The sequence below is a fragment of the Pan troglodytes genome, chromosome 18 (genome assembly GCF_028858775.2).
Source record: "Pan troglodytes isolate AG18354 chromosome 18, NHGRI_mPanTro3-v2.0_pri, whole genome shotgun sequence".
NCBI classification, from domain to species: Eukaryota; Metazoa; Chordata; class Mammalia; order Primates; family Hominidae; genus Pan; species Pan troglodytes.
Window position 1 is genome coordinate 31,869,870 of NC_072416.2, and position 18,522 is coordinate 31,888,391.

An 18,522-nucleotide genomic window follows, 5' to 3' on the forward strand; every position below is an offset into this window, starting at 1 on the left:
CCACCGCGCCCGGCCCATTTTATTTATTTCTATTTATTTATTTATTTGAGATGGGGTTTTGCTCTTGTTGCCCAGGCTGGAGTGCAGTGGCACAATCTCGGCTTACTGCAACCTCTGCCTCCTGGGATCAAGTGATTCTCCTGCCTCAGCCTCCTGGGTAGCTGGGATTATAGGCACACACCACCACGCCTGGCTAATTTTTGTATTTTATTAGTAGAGATGAGGTTTCGCCATGTTGACCTGGCTGGTCTTGAACTCCTGACCTCAGGTGATTTGCCCACTTTGGCCTCCCAAAGTATTTATTTTATTTTGAGACAGGGTCTTGCTCTGTCATCCTGGCTGGAGTGCAATGATAGCTCACTGCAGCCTTGAACGAACTCGTGGGTTCTCAGCCTCCATCTCAGCCTCCAGATAACTGGGGCTATGGCTAATGTTTTTGTTTGTTTGTTTGTTTGTTTTGAGACAGAGTCTCACTCTGTTACCCAGGCTCAAGTGCAATGGCGAGATCTTGGCTCACTGCAACCTCCACTTCCCGGGTTCCAGTGATTCCCCTGCCTCAGCCTCTCGAGTAGCTGGGACTACAGGCGCTCATTACCACAACTGGCTAATTTTTTTTTTTTTTTAATACAGAGATGAGGTTTCACCATATTGGGCAAGCTGGTCTCAAACTCCTGATCTCGGGTGATCCACCTGCCTCAGTCTCCCAAAGTGCCATGCCCAGCTAATTTTTAAATTGAGACCAGGTCTCCCTGTGTTAACCATGCTGATCTTGAACTTCCAGGATCAAGTGATCCTTCTGCCTGGGCCTCCCAAAGTGCTGGAATTCCAGGCATAAGCCATCATGGCTGGCCTGATTTTTTAAAAGAAACAGAAATTGGGATTTTATTGTGAAATCTCCTGATCTTAGTATATTGGATTTCATTATTTTTACATCAGGCAGATAATGTGTCAATGTCAAAACAAGGTTTGAGGGAGGTGCAACTCACGCATGAGCATGAAAACACAGTCATCATGTTTATGAACTACAAAAAGATGTGGCTTTAATTATTTGAAAGACATCTTGGCCAGGCCCGGTGGCTCACTCCTGTAATACCAGCGCTTTGGGAGGCCGAGGCAGGTGGATCACCTGAGGTCAGGAGATCGAGACCATACTGGTCAACATGGTGAAACCCTGTCTCTACGGGCCGGGTGCGGTGGCTCAAGCCTGTAATCCCAGCACTTTGGAAGGCCGAGGTGGGTGGATCACAAGGTCAGGAGATCGAGACCATCCTGGCTAACATGGTGAAACCCCATCTCTACTAAAAATACAAAAAATTAGCCGGGTGTGGTGGCAAGCACCTGTAGTCCCAGCTACTCAGGAGGCTGAGGCAGGAGAATGGCGTGAACCTGGGAGGTGGAGGTTGCAGTGAGCCGAGATCATGCCACTGAGCTCCAGCCTGGGTGAAAGAGCGAGACTCTGTCTCCAAAAAAAAAAAAGAAAGAAAGAAAGAAAGAAAAAGAAACCCTGTCTCTACTAAAAATACAAAAATTACCTGGGCATGGTGGTGGGAGCCTGTGGTCCCAGTTACTCAGGAGGCTGAGGCAGAAGAATCACTTGAACCCAGGAGGCGGAGATTGCAGTGAGCCGAGATCACGCCACTGCACTCCAGCCTGGCGACAGAGTGAGACTCTGGCTCAAAAAAAAAAAAAAACATTTTACTGGTCAATACTATATAAGACAAGCAGGCCAGGCACGGTGGCTCAAGCCTGTAATCCCAGCACTTTGGGAGGCCGAGGCAGGCGGATCACAAGGTCAGGAGATCGAGACCATCCTGGCTAACACGGTGAAACCCCATCTCTACTAAAAATACAAAAAAAAAAATTAGCCGGGCATGGTGGCGGGCACCTGTAGTCCCAGCTACTTGGGAGGCTGAGGCAGGAGAATGGTGTGAACCCGGGAGGTGGAGCTTGCAGTGAGCCGAGATCACGCCACTGCACTCCAGCCTGGGCAACAGAGCAAGACTCCATCTCAAAAAATAATAATAATAATAATAATAATAATAATAATAATAATACAACAAAACATTTGCTGGCCAGGTGATGAAATGTGAATTCTGCTTTCATCACAGTTACTAAGTGTCAAGCATTCAACCACAATTTATTGAGACTTCCATGCAGAACTTTGTGGAAAGCAAAGCACTGGGGAGGGATTCCATGAACATCATTCATTTAAACACCCATTTGTTATTTTATTTTATTTATTTATTTTATTTTATTTTTTTGAGACGGAGTCTTGCTCTTGTCACCCAGGCTGGAGTGTAGTGGCGCGATCTCAGCTCACTGCAACCTCCGTCTCCTGGGTTCAAGTGATTCTGCCGCCTCCTCCTCCTGAGTAGCTGGGATTATAGGTGCCCACCCCAACACCTGGCTAATTTTGGTACTTTTAGTAGAGATGGCATTTCGCCATGCTGGCCAGGCTGGTCTTGAACTCCTGACCTCAGTTGATCCACCTGCCTTGACCTCCCAAAGTGCTGGGATTACAGGCGTGAGCCACCACGCCTGGCTATTTTTTTTTTTTTTAATTGAGACAAAGTCTCACTTTGTCACCCAAGCTGGAGTGCAGTGGCACAATCTTGGCTCACTGCAACCTCTGCCTCCTGGGTTCAAGCAATTCTTCTGCCTCAGCCTCCCAAGTAGCTGGATTACAGGCATGCACCACCACGCCTGGCTAATTTTTGTATTTTTAGTAGAGATGAGGGTTCACCATGTTGGCCAGGCTGGTCTCGAACTTCTGACCTCAAGTGATTTTTCTGCCTCAGCCTCTGAAAGTACTGGGATTATAGGCATGAGCCACTGCACCTGGCCTATGTTTATTTATTTTTGAGACAGAGTCTTGCTCTGTTGCCCACGCTGGAGTGCAGTGGCGTGATCTTGGCTCACTGCAACCTCCGTCTCCTGGGTTCAAGCAATTCTCCTGCCTCAGCCTCCTGAGTAGCTGGGATTACAGGCACCCGCCACCATGCCCGGCTAATTTTTGTATTTTTAGTAGAGACAGAGTTTCACTATGTTGGCCAGGCTGGTCTTGAACTCCTGACTTCAGGTGATCTGCCCACCTTGGCCTCCCAGAGTGCTGGGATTACAGGCATGAGCCACCACGCCCAGCCCCCATTTATTTTTTAGACTTTTATTATATTTTTTGAGACAAGGTCTCACTGTGTCTCCCAGGCTGGTGTGCAGTGGTACGAGCACAGCTCACTGAAGCCTCCCAGCTCAAGCAATCCTCTCACCTCAGCCTCCCGGGTAGCTGGAACGTGCCACCACACCTGGCTAATTTTTCTATTTTTTGGTAGAGATTGGGGTCTTGCTTTATTGTCCAGGCTGGTCTTGAATTCCTGGGCTCAAGTGATCCTCCCACATTGGCCTCCCAAAGTGCTAGGATTACAGATATGAGGCACCATGCCCAGACTTAAACACCCATTTATTGTGCACTTTCTCTGTACCAGGCCCTGATCTGAGCCCCATGCACAGATGTGAACAAGACCTTACTCTCCAGGGACCGGGGGAAAGAAGTGCTACTTCTGTGCTCTAGAGAACCGAGTTCTCCAATCAGAAAAGATGAGAATGGAGGCCAGGAGCAGTGGTGACTAACGCCTGTACTCACACTTTGGGAGGCCGAGGCAGGAGGATCACCTGAGGTTAGGAGTTCGAGAGCAGCCTGGCCAACATGGTGAAAACCTATCTCTACTAAAAATACAAAAATTAGCCAGGTGTGGTGCCGTGTGCCTGTAATCCCAGCTACTTGGGAGGCTGAGGCAGAATTGCTTGAACCTGGGAGGTAGAGGTTGCAGTGAGCTGAGATCCCGCCACTGCACTCCAGCCTGGGGGACAGAGAGAGACTGTCTCAAAAAAAAAAAAAGTTTTTTAAATTTAAAAAGGCAGCCGGGCGCAGTGGCTCACGCCTGTAATCCCAGCACTTTGGGAGGCCGAGGCGGGCAGATCATGAGGTCAGGAGATCGAGAACCTCCTGGCTAACACAGTGAAACCCCATCTCTACTAAAAATACAAAAAATTAGCTGGGCGCAGTGGCGGGCGCCTGTAGTCCCAGTTACTCAGGAGACTGAGGCAGGAGAATGGCGCGAACCCGGGAGGTGGAGCTTGTAGTGAGCTGAGACTGCGCCACTGCACTCCAGCCTGGGTGACAGAGCGAGATTCCGTCTCAGAAAAAAAAAAAAAAGCCAGTCACAGTGGCTCACGCCTGTAATCCCAGCACTTTGGAAGGCCAAGGTGGGTGGATCACAAGGTCAGTAGTTCAAGAGCAGCCTGGCCAAGATGGTGAAACCCTGTCTCTACCAAAAATACAAAAATTAGCTGGGCGCAGGGGCAGGCGCCTGTAATCCCAGCTACTTGGGAGGCTGAGGCAGGAGAATCATTTGAACCCAGGAGGTGGAGGTTGCAATGAGCTGAGATTGTGCCACTGCACTCCAGCCTGGGCGACAAGAGTGAGATTCTGTCAAAAAAAAAAAATGGAATTGCTAGGACAGTCAAAAACAAATGGAATTGCTAGGACGGTCTAGACAGTTTTCACAAAGCAAGACTTTGGTCCCCTCTTCAGGACTCAGCATGGCCTCAGATCCAGCCACCAGGCCCCGAATACCTTCAAGTTTGAGTGTAGAAGGGCATATTTCGCCTTCTTTTTGTGCTCCCCCTGACACCCTGACGTTCTTGACTCATCTGTCTTCATCTTCCGAGCCAACTTTGCTTACCCACAAAGGGAGGGCACTATTCCCTCACAAAACACAGCCCAAGGCTCACTCTTTCCTCTTTTCCTAGAGAAGAGCCACAGGGCATGACAGTTGCCTCTGCTCCTTTAACCTACCCACTCTTTCCTCACAGCCCTCCTCAGCCTTCACAGTCCATAATGCAGTCTTGAATTCTGGGCTTCATATTCTCGACACACTCTGCAAACAGAATCCCCTAGGAAGCTATATTTATTTCCTTTTTTTTTTTTTTTTTTTTTTGAGATGGAGTCTCACTCTGTCACCCAGCCTGGAGTGCAATGGCACGATCTCAGCTCACTGCAACCTCTGCCTCCCGGGTTCAAGCGATTCTCCTGCTTTGCCCTCCCGAGTAGCTGGGACTACAGGTGCCCACCACCACACCTGGCTAATTTTTGTATTTTTGGTAGAGACAAGGTTTCACTATGTTGACCAGGCTGGTCTCAAACTCCTGACTTCATGATCCTCACACCTCAGCCTCTCAAAGTGCTGGGATTACAGGCATGAGCCACCGTGCCCGGCCTATTTACTTATTTTTATTTTTATTTTGAGACAGGTTCTCACTTTGTTGCCCAGGCTGCAGTGCAGTGGCATAAACATGGGTTATAGCAGCCTTGATCTCCTAGGCTCAAGCAAGCCCCCTGCCTCAGTCCCCCAAGCAGCTGGAACTACAGATATGTGCCACCATGTCTGGCTAATTTTTTTTTTTTTTTTTTTTGAGGTGGAGTCTCGCTCTGTTGCACAGGCTGTAGTACAGTGGTGTGATCTTGGCTCACTGCAACTTCTGCCTCCCAGAGGCAGAGGATTACTCACACCTGTAATCCCAGTTTAGGGAGGCTGAAGCGGGCAGACAGCTTGAGGCCAGGAGCTTGACACCATCCTGGCCAACATGGTGAAAGCCTGTCTCTGCTAAATAAAAAAATTAGCCAGGCATGGTGGCACATACCTGTGGTCCCAGCTACTCAGGAGGCTGAGGCACAAGAATCGCTCGAACCCAGGAGGAGGAGTTTTCAGTGAGCTGAGATCTCACCACTGCACTCCAGCCTGGGTGACAAGAGACTTCGTCTCAAAAAAAAAAAAAAAAAAAAGATAATAAAGATGAGCAGAAATAAATGCAGCAGAGATTTAAAAAATAGAGGAAGTAAGTAAAACCAAAATAATTTGGTTCTTTGAAAAATCCATAAAATTGATGAACCTTTAGATGGACTGACCAAGAAAAAAGCAGAGGAGACTCAAACTGCAAAACAGGAGCAAAAGAGGAGACATCACTACCAACATTAGATAAGTAAAAGAATTATCAGGGAATACTATGAATAGTTGTATGCCAACAAATTAGATGAAAGGAACAAATTCCTAGGGGAATTTAAACACCAACCTTAAGAAGAAATATAAAATCTAGGCCAGGCATGGTGGCTCACGTCTGTAATCCCAGCACTTTGAGGGGCTGAGTCAAGCAGATCATCTGAGATCAGGAGTTTGAGACCAGCCTGACCAACATGGTGAAACCTCATGTCTACTAAAGATACAAAAAATTAGCCAGGCAAGTGGCGCACGCCTGTAATCCCAGCTGAGGCAGGAGAATCACTTAAACCGGGGAGGTGGAGGTTGCAGTAAGCCGAGATTGTGCCATTGCACTCTAGCCTGGGTGACAGGGCGAGACTCTGTCTCAAAAATAAATAAATAAATACAAAAATTAGCCGGGTATGATGGCATGTGCCTATAATCCCAGCTACTCTGGAGGCTGAGGCAGGAGAGTCACTTGAACCCAGGAGGCTGAGGCTACAGTGAGCTGAGATGGCGCCATTGCACTCCAGCCTGGGCAACAAGAGGGAAATTCCAACTCAAAAAGAAAAAGAAAAAAAGAAATATAAAACCTAAATTGATCTATTATAAGTAAAGACTTTTTTTTTTTTTTTGAGATGGAGTCTTGCTGTGTCACCCAGGCTGGAGTGCAGTGGCGCAATCTCAGCTCATGGCAACCTCCCCCTCCCGGGTTCAAGCGATTCTCATGCCTCAGCCTCCCAACTAGCTGGGATTACAGCTGCATGCCACCAGGCTCAGCTCATTTTTTTGTATTTTAGTAGAGATGGGGTTTCACCATGTTGGCCAGGCTGGTCTTGAACTCCTGACCTCAGGTGATCTGCCTGCCTTGGCCTACCAATGTGCTGGGATTACAGGTGTGAACCACCACACCCGGACTATTCTTTTGCGTATGGATATCCAGTTGTCCCACTGCTATTATCGAAAAGGTTGTTCTTTCCCCCATTAAGTGGTCTTGGAACCCTTGTCAAAAATTAATCTTCCATGTAGAAGGTTTATTTCTGGCCTCTCTAATCTATTCCACTTGTGTCCGGAATTGGTGGGTTCTTGGTCTCACTGACTTCAAGTATGAAGCCGCGGACCCTCGCGGTGAGTGTTACAGCTCTTAAGGTGGCGCGTCTGGAATTTGTTCCTTCTGACGTTCGGATGTGTTTGGAGTTTCTTCTTTCTGGTGGGTTCGTGGTCTCGCTGGTTCAGGAGTGAAGCTGCAGACCTTCGCGGTGAGTGTTACAGCTCTTAAGGTGGCGCGTCTGGAGTTGTTCATTCCTCCCAGTGGGCTCATGGTCTCGCTGGCTTCAGAAGTGAAGTTGCATACCTTTGCGGTGTTACAGCTCATAAAAGCAGCGTGGAGCCAAAGAGTGAGCAGTAGCAACATCTATCGCAAAGAGCGAAAGAACAAAGCTTCCACAGCGTGTAACAGGACCCGAGCGACTTGCCACTGTGGGCACGGGCAGCCTGCTTTTATTCTCTTATCTGGCCCCACCCACATCCTGCTGATTGGTAGGGCTGAGTGGTCTGTTTTGACAGGGTGCTGATTGGTGCGTTTACAATCCCTGAGCTAGACACAAAGGTTCTCCACCTCCCCACCAGATTAGCTAGATACAGAGTGTCAGCACAAAGGTTCTCCAAGGCCCCACCAGATAGCTAGATACAGAGTGTCGACTGGTGCATTCACAAACCCTGAGCTAGACACAGGGTGCTGATTGGTGTGTTTACAAACCTTGAGCTAGATACAGAGTGCCCATTGGTGTATTTACAATCCCTGAGCTAGACATAAAGGTTCTCCACGTCCCCAGCAGACTCAGGAGCCCAGCTGGCTTCACCCAGTGGATCCCGCACTGGGGCTGCAGGTGGAGCTGCCTGCCAGTCCCGCGCTGTCTGCCCGCACTCTCAGCCCTTGGGTGGTCGATGGGACTGGGCGCCGAGGAGCGGGGGACGGTGCTCCTGGGGAGGCTCTGGCCTCACAGGAGCCCATGGAGGGGGTGGGAGGCTCAGGCATGGCGGGCTGCAGGTCCGGAGCCCTGCCCGGCGGGAAGGCAGCTAAGACCCCGTGAGAAATCGAGAGCAGCGCCGGTGGGCTGGCACTGCTGGGGGACCCAGTACACCGTCCGCAGCCGCTGGCCCGGGTACTAAGCCCCTCATTGCCCGGGGCCGGCAGGGCCGGCTGGTGGCTCCTAGTGCAGGGCCCGCCAAGCCCACGCCCACTCGGACCTCCAGCTGGCCCGCAAGCCCCGCGCGCAGCCCCGCTTCCCACTCGTGCCTCTCCATTCACACCTCCCCGCAAGCTAAGGCAGCTGGCTCCGGCCTTGGCCAGCCCAGAAAGGGGCTCCCACAGAGCAGTGGTGGGCTGAAGGGCTCCTCAAATGCCGCCAAAGTGGGAGCCCAGGCAGAGGAGGCGCCAAGAGCGAACGAGGGCTGTGAGGACTGCCAGCACGCTGTCACCTCTCACACTGGTCTAATATATGTGTCTATTTGTTTCTCTCTTTCTTTATTTTTGAGACGGAGTCTCACTCTGTTGCCCAGGCTGGTGTGCACTGGCATGATCTCGGTTCACTGCAACCTCTGCCTCCTAGGCTTGAGTGATCCTCCCACCTCAGCCTCCTCCTCAGTAGCTGGGACTATAGGCGCAGGCTTCCACGCCTAGCTAATTGTTGCATTTTTTGTAAAGACTGGGTTTTGCATGTTGCCCAGGTTGATTTTGAACTCCTGGGATCAAGCAATCCACTCACCTCAGTCTCCCAAATTGTTGAGATTACAGGCGGCCTTATATGTTTGTCTTTATGCCAGTACCACACTCTTTTCATTGTGGTAGGTTAGTATTTAAGTTTTGAAATCAGGAAATGAGAGACCTGGTTTCTTCTTTTTCTGCAGACCTTTTTTTCCGTCTTTTTTTGTGTTATTTAGGATGCCTTGTGATTCCACATAAATTTTAGGATGAGTTTTTGTATATCTGTAAAATATTAAAAATACCATTTGGATTTTGATACAAATTGCATTGAATCTGTAGATTGCTCTGGGTAGTACCGTCATCTTAACAATATTAAATCTTACATTCAGGCCGGGCGCAGTGGCTCATGCCTGTAATCTCAGCACTTTGGGAGGCTGAGGCGGGCAGATCACTTGAGGTCAGGAGTTTGAGACCAGCCCTGTCAACATGGTAAAATCCTGTCTCTACTAAAAATGCAAAAAAAAAAAAAAATCAGCTGGGCGTGGTGGCACGTGCCTGCAGTTCCCGCCACTCAGGAGGCTGAGGCAGAAGAATCACTTGAACCCAGGAGGCAGAGGTTGCAGTGAGCCAAGATTGCATCACAGCACTCCAGCCTGGGTGACAGAGCAAGACTCTGTCTCAAAAAACAAACAAACAATAAATTTTACATTCTATAAACGTAGGATATCTTTTTATTTATGTCTCTTTAATTTTTTGTAGTTTTCAGTTACAAATATTTTGCCTCATTGGTTACATTTCTTCCTATTTGATTCCTTTTCATGGCTTTTTTTTTTCTTGAGATGGAATTTCGCTCTTTTTGCCCAGGCTGGATTGCAGTGGTGTGATCTCGGCTCACTGCAACCTCTGCCTTCTGGGTTCAAGTGATTCTCCTGCCTCAGCCTCCCAAGTAGCTGAGATTACCGGCACCCGCCTCCACGCCCAGCTAATTTTTTGTTTTTGTTTTTGTTTTTGTTTTTTGAGACGTAGTTTTGCTCTTATTGCCCAGGCTGGAGTGCAATGGTGTGACCTCGGCTCACCGCAACCTCTGCCTCCCGGGTTCAAGCAATTCTCCTGCCTCAGCTTTCTGAGTAGCTGGGATTACAGGCATGCGCCACCACGGCCAGCTAATTTTATTTGTATTTTTAGTAGAGACAGAGTTTCTCTGTGTTGGTCAGGCTGGTCTCGAACATCCGACCTCAGGTGATCTGCCCGCCTTGGCCTCCCAAAGTGCTGGGATTATAGGCGTGAGCCACCGCACCCGGCCAGTTTTTTGTATTTTTAGTAGAGACTGGATTTTACCATGTTGGCCAGGCTGGTCTTGAACTCCTGACCTCAGGTGATCCACCCACCTCAGCCTCCCAAAGTGCTGGGATTACAGGTATGAGCCATTGCACCCGGCCGCATGGTATTTTAAATAGAGTTGTTTTCTTAATTTCTCTTTGGGGTTATTCATCGTTAGTGTAAAGAAATGCAACTGATTTTTGTGTGTTGACTTTGTATGCTGCAACTTTGTTGAATTCATTTATTGGCTCTAATAGTTGTGTATGTATGTAAGCTTTAGGGTTTTCCACGTATAAAATCATTTCATCTGCAAGTACAGATAATTTTACTTTTTCCTTTCCAATTCAGGTACCTTTTACTTATTTTTCTTGCTTAATTTCTCTGGCTAGAAATTCCAATACTCTGTTAAATAGAAGTGGCCAAAGTGGTGGTTCTTGTTTTGTTCCTGATCTTATGGGGAAAATTTTCAGTCTTTCATCATTGAATATGATGTTAACTCTGTTTTTCATGTATGGCCTTTACCATGTTGAGGAAAATTCTTCTAGTTCAAGTTTTATTTTATTTTTTCCAGACAGGGCCTGGTTCTCTCACCCAGGCTGGAGTGCAGTGGCCTGATAATGGCTCCCTGCAACCTCCACCTCCTGGGTTCAAGCCGTCCTCCCACCTCAGCCTCCCAAGTAGCTGGGACTACAGGCATGCACCACCCTACCCAGCTTAATTTTTGTTTTTGGTAGAGACATGGTTTTGCCATGTTGCCAAGGCTGGTCTTGAACTCCTGAGCTCCAGCGATCCACCTGCCTCGGCCTCCCAAAGTACTAGGGTTACAGGCGTGAGCCACCGTGCCCGGCTGAGTGTTTTTTTTTAAATCTTGAAAGAGTATTGGATTTTGCCGAATACTTTTTCTGCATCAACTGAGACAATTATAAGATTTTTCCCTTTATTCTATCAATGTGGTATATGACATTGATTAATTTTCATATGTTAAAACATCTTTGCATTCCAGGAATAAATCCAACTTGTTCATGGATAAAATACTTTTTTTTTTTTCCTGAGACAGTCTTGCTCTGTCGTCCGGGCTGGAGTGCAGTGGCACAACCTTGGCTCATTGCAACCCCCACCCCCTGGGTTCAAGCAGTTCTCCTGCCTCAGTCTCCTGAGTAGCTGGGATTTACAGGCATGAGCCACCATGCCCGGCCCCATAAAATCCTTTTAATATGCTGCTGAAATTGGTCCTCTATTTTATATATATATATACATATATATTTTTTTTTTTTTTTTTGAGACGGAGTCTCACTCTGTTACCAGGCTGGTGTGCAGTGGCACAATCTCAACTCATTGCAACCTCCACCTTTTGGGTTCAGGCGATTCTCCTGCCTCAGCCTCCTGAGTAGCTGAGACTACAGGCACGCACCAGCACACCCAGCTAATTTTTGTACTTTTAGTAGAGATGGGGTTTCACCATGTTGGCCAGAATGGTCTCGATCTCTTGACCTTGTGATCTGCCCGCCTCAGCCTCCCAAAGTGGCTGGGATTACAGGCGAGAGCCACAGTGCCCGGCCATATATATATATACATATATATATATATATATATATACATATATATATATATATACATATATATATATACACATATATATATACATATATATATATACATATATATATACATATATACATATATATATACACACACATATATATATACACACATATATATATACATATATATATACATATATATACACACATATATATATAAATACACATATATATATATATATATATATATATTTTTTGAAACAGAGTCTCACTTGTTAACCCAGGCTGGAGTGCAGTGGCGCAATCTTGGCTCACTGCAACCTCCACCTCCCAGATTCAAGCAATTTTATATTTTCAGTAGAGATGGAGTTTCACCGTGTTGCCCAGGCTGGTGTCAAACTCCTGACCTCAAGTGATCCACCCGCCTCAGCCTCCCAAAGTGCTGGGGTTACATGCGTGAGCCAGTGCGGATATGTTTTGGTCCCCAGCAGGATATGTTTTGGTCCAATTTATGGAGGAGGAGGAAGGAGGAGAGTGAGGAGGAGGCGGAGAAGGAGAGAGGTCCCAAGGAGGCCTCCCATCCAGTTCTGTTCCCAAGGCAATGCTTCCCTGCTGATGCTCAGCAAGCAGTGAAAGAATGCAGCACGCCCAGCCATAAACACTAATGAAATCATATTCTTCGCTCTGACATGGATGTAGCTGGAGGTCATTATCCTAAGCAAATTAACCCAGGAACAGAAAACCAAGGACTGCGTGTTCTCACTTATAAATGAGATCTAAACATTGAGTACACATTGCCTGGGTGCGGTGGCTCACACCTGTAATCCCAGCACTTTGGGAGGCTGAGGCAGGTGGATCATCTGAGGTCAGGAGTTCAAGATCAGCCTGGCCAATATGGCGAAACCCTGTCTCTACAAAAATACAAAAATTAGCCAGGCATGATGGCAGGCGCCTTTAATCCCAGCTACTCGAGGGGCTGAAGCAGGAGAATCGTTTGAACCCGGGAGGTGGAGGTTGCAGTGAGCCAAGATTGCATGATTGCACTTCAGCCTACGCGACAGAGCGCAACTCCATCTCAAAACAAAACAAAAAAAAACATTGAGTACACACATGGATGTAAAGATGGGAACAATAGATACTGGGACCTCCTAGAGTGGGGAGGGACAGTGGAGAGTAAGAGTTGAAAAACTGTTGGGTATTATGCTTACTTCCTGGATGAAAGGATCATTCATAGCCCAAGCCTCAGCATCATGCAGTATACCCAGGTGACGAACCCACACACGCCTCCCTGAACCTAAAATAAAAGCTGGGAGACCAGGCTCGGTGGCTCATGTCTGTAATCCCAGCACTTTGGGAGGCCGAGGTGGGAGGATGGCTTGAGCCAAGGAGTTCGAGACCAGCCTTGGCAACATAGAGAGACCCCACCTTTACAAAAAATTAGCAGGGTGTGGTGGAACGTGCTATAGCACCAGCTACTCAGGAGGCTGAGGTGGGAGGATTGCTTGAGCCTGCGGGGCTGAGACTGCAGTGACCTGTGATCGAGCTACTGCACTCCAGCCTGGGCAACAAAGCAACACCCCATCTCAAAAAATAATAATAATATGGCCGGGCACGGTGGGTGCCTCACGCCTGTAATCTCAGCACTTTGGGAGGCCGAGGCAGGCGAATCACCTGAGGTCAGGAGTTCAAGACCAGCCTGGCCAACACGGTGAAACCCCGTCTCTACTAAAAATACAAAAATTAGCCAGGCATGGCAGAAGGCACCTGTAATCTTAGCTACTTGGGAGGCTGAGGCAGGAAAATCACTTGAACCTGGGAGGCAGAGGTTGCAGTGAGCCAAGACTGCACCACTGCACTCCAGCTTGAGCGACAGAGCAAGACTCCATCTCAAGAAAATAATAAGATAAAGGTTGAAATTATTTAAAAAAAAATGTGGCATGCCCTGCGAAATGCAGAGCAGCACAGTACGACCCTCTTCTGGGTCAGAGGTGAGATTTCCTCATGCACCTGTCAGACCTCAGGTTTCTCTCATCACTTTTCCCAAGCTCCCCCGCCGCCATTTTTTTTTTTTTTTTTTTTTTTTGAGACTGAGTCTGGCTCTGTCACCCAGGCTGGAGTGCAGTGGCGTGATCTTGGCTCACTGCAGCCTCCGTCTCCCAGGTTCAAATGGTTCTCCTGCCTCAGCCTCCCTAGTAGCTTGGATTACAGGCATGCATCACCACAACCAGCTAATTTTTTTTTCTTTGAGATGGAGTTTTGCTCTTGTTGCCCCATTGGCGCAATCTCGGCTCACCACAACCTCCGCCTCCCAGGTTCAAGCGATTCTCCTGCCTCAGCCCCCCGAGTGGCTGGGATTACAGGCATGCGCCACCATGCCCGGCTAATTTTGTATTTTTAGTAGAGATGGGGTTTCTCCATGTTGGTCAGGCTGGTCCCTAACTCCCAACCTCAGGTGATCCGCCCGCCTTGGCCTCCCAAAGTGCTGGGATTACAGGCGTGAGCCACCGCTCCTGGCTCTAATTTTTGTATTTTTAGTAGAGATGATGTTTCGCCATATTGGCCAGGCTGGTCTCGAACTCCTGACCTCAGGTGATTCTCCCACCTCTGCCTCCCAAAGTGCTGGGATTACAGGCATGAGCTACTTTGCTTGGCCTCCCTGAGCCTTTTAAAATAGAATCAAAGGCTCTATTTCTCCAACCCTCCTTTGTCCACAAGATGAGAGTTCTTGGGAATAACCACTCCCAAGCTTTTAGGTTATTCTCACCATTGCCCTCAACTTCCTTGTAACCCCAACCTCTCCTAGAATTGCCTACATATGAGATAGAAGGTCTCAGACAAATAGATGGAAGTGTTTTTTATTTTATTTTATTTTATTTTATTTTATTTTATTTTTATTTTTATTTTTTTGAGATGGAGTCTCACTTTGTCGCCAGGCTGGAGTGCAGTGGCGCGATCTCGGCTCACTGCAACCTCCACCTCCCAGGTTCAAGCGATTCTCCTGCCTCAGCCTTCCAAGTAGCTGGGACTACAGGCACATGCCACCACGCCCAGCTAATTTTTAGTAGAGACTGGTTTTCACCATGTTGGCCAGGATGGTCTCCATCTCTTGACCTCATGGTCTGCCCGTCTCAGCCTCCCAGAGTGCTGGGATTACAGGCATGAGCCACGGTGGCTGGCCAGGAAGGGTCTATTAATAATTAATAGTCCATCTGGCTGGGAGCAGTAGCTCACGCCTGTAATCCCAGCACTTTGGGAGGCTGAGGCGGGTGAATCACCTGAGGTCGGGAGTTTGAGACTAGCCTAACATGGAGAAACCCCGTCTCTACTAAAAATACAAAATTAGCCGGGCATTGTGGCACATGCTTGTTGAAATCCCAGCTACTCGGGAGGCTGAGGCAGAAGAATCACTTGAACCCGGGAGGCGGAGGTTGTGGTGAGCCAAGATCACGCCATTGCACTCCAGCCTGGGCAACAAGAGCGAAACTCCATCTCAAAAAACAAAATAAATAAATAAAATAAAATAAAATAAAACACATTAAACTGGCTGGGCGCAGTGGCTCACTCCTGTAATCCCAGCACTTTGGGAGGCCGAAGTGAGTGGATCACCTGAGGCCAGGAGTTCAAGACCAGCCTGGCCAACATCGTGAAACCCTGTCTCTACTAAAAATACAAAAATTAGCCAGGCGTGATGGTGGGCACCTGTAATCCCAGCTACTCGGGAGGCTGAAGCAGGAGAACCACTTGAAGCCAGGAGGCAGAGGTTGTGGTGAGCTGAGATAGAGCCACTGCACTCCAGCCTGGGCAACAGAGCAAGACTCTGTCTCAAAAAAAAAAAAAAAAAAAAAAAGGAGGCCGGGTGCGGTGGCTCACACCTGTAATCCCAGGACTTTGGGAGGCCGAGGTGGGTGGATCACAAGGTCAAGAGATCGAGACCATCCTGGCTAACACGGTGAAACCCCATCCCTACTAAAAATACAAAAAATTAGCCAGGCATGGTGGCAGGTGCCTGTAGTCCAAGGTACTCAGGAGACTGAGGCAGGAGAATGGCGTGAACCTAGGAGGTAGAGCTTGCAGTGAGCCGAGATCATGCCACTGCACTCCAGCCTGGGGGACAGAGCGAGACTCCATCTCAATAATAATAATAATAATAATAAAGGAGAGGATAAAATCTGTAAGTAGTAGGCAGCCGCCAGGTTAATGAAAACAGATTTTTTTTTCATTTTTTTTAATTCTAATTTTCACTTAAAAAGTAGAATTTTCGCCAGGCGCAGTGGCTCACGCCTGTAATCCCAGCACTTTGGGAGGCCAAGGCAGGCGGATCACCCGAGGTCAGGAGTTGGAGACCAGCCTGGCCAACACAACAAAACCCCTCTCTACTAAAAATAATAAAAATTAGCCAGGCGTGGTGGCACATGGCTGTAATCCCAGCTACTCAGGAGGCTGAGGCAGGATAATTGCTTTAACCTGCGAGGTGAAGGTTGCAGTGAGCCGAGATCGCGGTGAAGGTTGCAGTGAGCCAAGATCGCGCCACTGCACTGCAGCCTGGGTGACAGAGTGAGAATCTGTCTTAAAAAAACAAAAGCTCCCATACTGTGGATTCGCCCCAGGCAGGTTACCCTGCTAGGATCCACCTGCCGTGGTGGAAACTGGACAAACCTGTCCTTTTGACTCCCTGGAATAGAGCCTCTGGCATTGCCAGCCCATCCTTGGGGACCTCATGGCCAGTTCAAGCCATCAGAGTCGCTTGGCTGAGCCCAAAGAATCCTTGGCAGAACATGGTGTGCCCACTCCTGGGGCAGATGGCTGCCTCCCTCTGCATTCTCTGGGGAAAACCCATGGGCTCTGCATTTGGAAAAACCTGGAATCCAGTCCTGGCTTCCCACCTTCTGGCTATTTGACCTTGAGCAAGGCAACCTCACTGAGCCTCATCTGCAAATTGGGGAGAACAATAGCACTGAGGCTGCCACACGTGGTTGTGCAGGTTGCTCACTGAAAAAGGCATTTGGCCAAGGGAGTTTATGGGGGTCAAAATCCAGTCTCTGTCCCGGCACAGTGGCTCATGCCTGTGATCCCAGCAATTTGGGAGGCTGAGGCGGGAAGATCTCTTGAGGCCAGGAGTTCAAGACCAGCCTGGGCAACATAGTGAGACCCTGTCTCTACAAAAAAATAGAAACAGACACAATGGTGTGTCCCTGTGATCCCAGCTACTTGGGAGGCTGAGGCGAGAGGATCACTTGAGCCTGGGAGTTCAAGGCTACAGTGAGCTGTGATCACACCACTACACTCCAGCCTGGGTGATAGAACAGAACTCTGTTTCAAAAAAAAAAAAAAGGACCAGGCTTCTGGTCTTTTTGCAAAAGTGGGCACACCATGTGGAGATGCCATATGGGGGCCGTGCTGGCTGCATCATGGGGTTTTGTTTTGTTTTGTTTTGTTTTGTTTTTTTGAGACAGAGTCTGGCTCTGTCGCCCAGGCTGGAGCACAGTGGTGTTAGCTCACTGCAGCCTCTGTCTCCCAGGTTCAAGCGATTCTCCTGCCTCAACCTCCTGAGTAGCTGGGATTACAGGCATGCACCACCACGCCCGACTAATTTTTGTATTTTTAGTAGAGACAGGGTTTCGCCATGTTGGCCAGGCTGGTCTTGAACTCCTGGCCTCAGGTGATCCACTCACTTCGGCCTCCCAAAGTGCTGGGATTACAGGTGTGAGTCACCGCACCCAGCCTCCATTGTGGTTTTGAGGAGGCAGAGGAATGATGCTGGTCAAAGTGCCTGCACCGTGCTCACAGCTAGCACAGGCTCAGAAAAGGCATGTTCCCTTCCTTCTCCCGAGTTCTCAAGCTCTCTCCCTGTCTTGCCACCCTCTTCCCATCTCTCCAGGGCTCAGCCTGTTGCTGCTTCCCTTGCTCCTGGTTCAAGCTGGTGTCTGGGGATTCCCAAGGCCCCCAGGGAGGCCCCAGCTGAGCCTGCAGGAGCTGCGAAGGGAGTTCACAGTCAGCCTGCATCTTGCCAGGAAGCTGCTCTCCAAGGTTCGGGGCCAGGCCCACCGCTTTGTAAGTCCCGCTAATGCAGCTGGTGCTGGAGATGGGCAGACCCCCAATCCCTTCTGGCCCCCACTAACAGACCTTGCCCCCCAGGCAGAATCTCACCTGCCAGGAGTGAACCTGTACCTCCTGCCCCTGGGAGAGCAGCTCCCTGATGTTTCCCTGACCTTCCAGGCCTGGCGCCGCCTCTCTGTGAGTGAGGGCTGGTGGAGTGGGGCGGGAAGCTTGTGATAGGCTGGGGCCAGGGTGCAAGATGAGGCTGGAGATTGAGCTGGAGATGCATTGGGGATAGAACCTGGATAAGGCTGAATATGTCATTGGACATAGAGATGAAAGACAGGCATGGTGACTTACACCTATAAACCCAGCACTTTGGGAGGCCCAGGTGGAAGGACTGCTTGAGGCCAGGAGTTCAAGACCAGTCTGGGCAACATAGTGAAACTTTGTCTCTACAAAAAAAAATTTAAGAGTTAGCCAGGCATGGTGGTGTACACCTTTGGTCCCAGCTACTCAGGAGGCTGACATGGGAGGATTGCTTGAGCTCAGGAGTTGGAGGCTGCAGTGAGTTATGATCCTGGACTCCAGGATGGAGAACAGAGGGAAACCCTGTCTCAGAAAAATAAATAAACTGCCAGGCGTGGTGGCTCATGCCTGTAATCCCAGCACTTTGGGAGGCTGGGTGGATCACCTGAGGTCAAGAGTTCAAGACCAGCCTGGCCAACATGGCGAAACCCCATCTCTACTAAAAAATACAAAAATTAGCTGAGCGCGGTGGCTCACGCCTGTAATCCCAGCACTGTGGGAGGCTGATGTGGGTGGCTCACCTGAGGTCAGGAGTTCGAGACCAGCCTGACCAACATGAAGAAACCCCACCTCT

General features: G+C 48.9%; 1 non-coding gene across 1 annotated transcript; it reads right to left on the reverse strand.

The window, feature by feature from the left end:
* Positions 1–930: 930 nt before the first annotated feature.
* Positions 931–1,034, reverse strand: LOC112205962 (small nucleolar RNA U13). The gene has a single exon (XR_002940094.1). It is a non-coding gene; the product is annotated as a small nucleolar RNA U13 (small nucleolar RNA).
* Between the last annotated feature and the right edge of the window lie 17,488 nt (positions 1,035–18,522).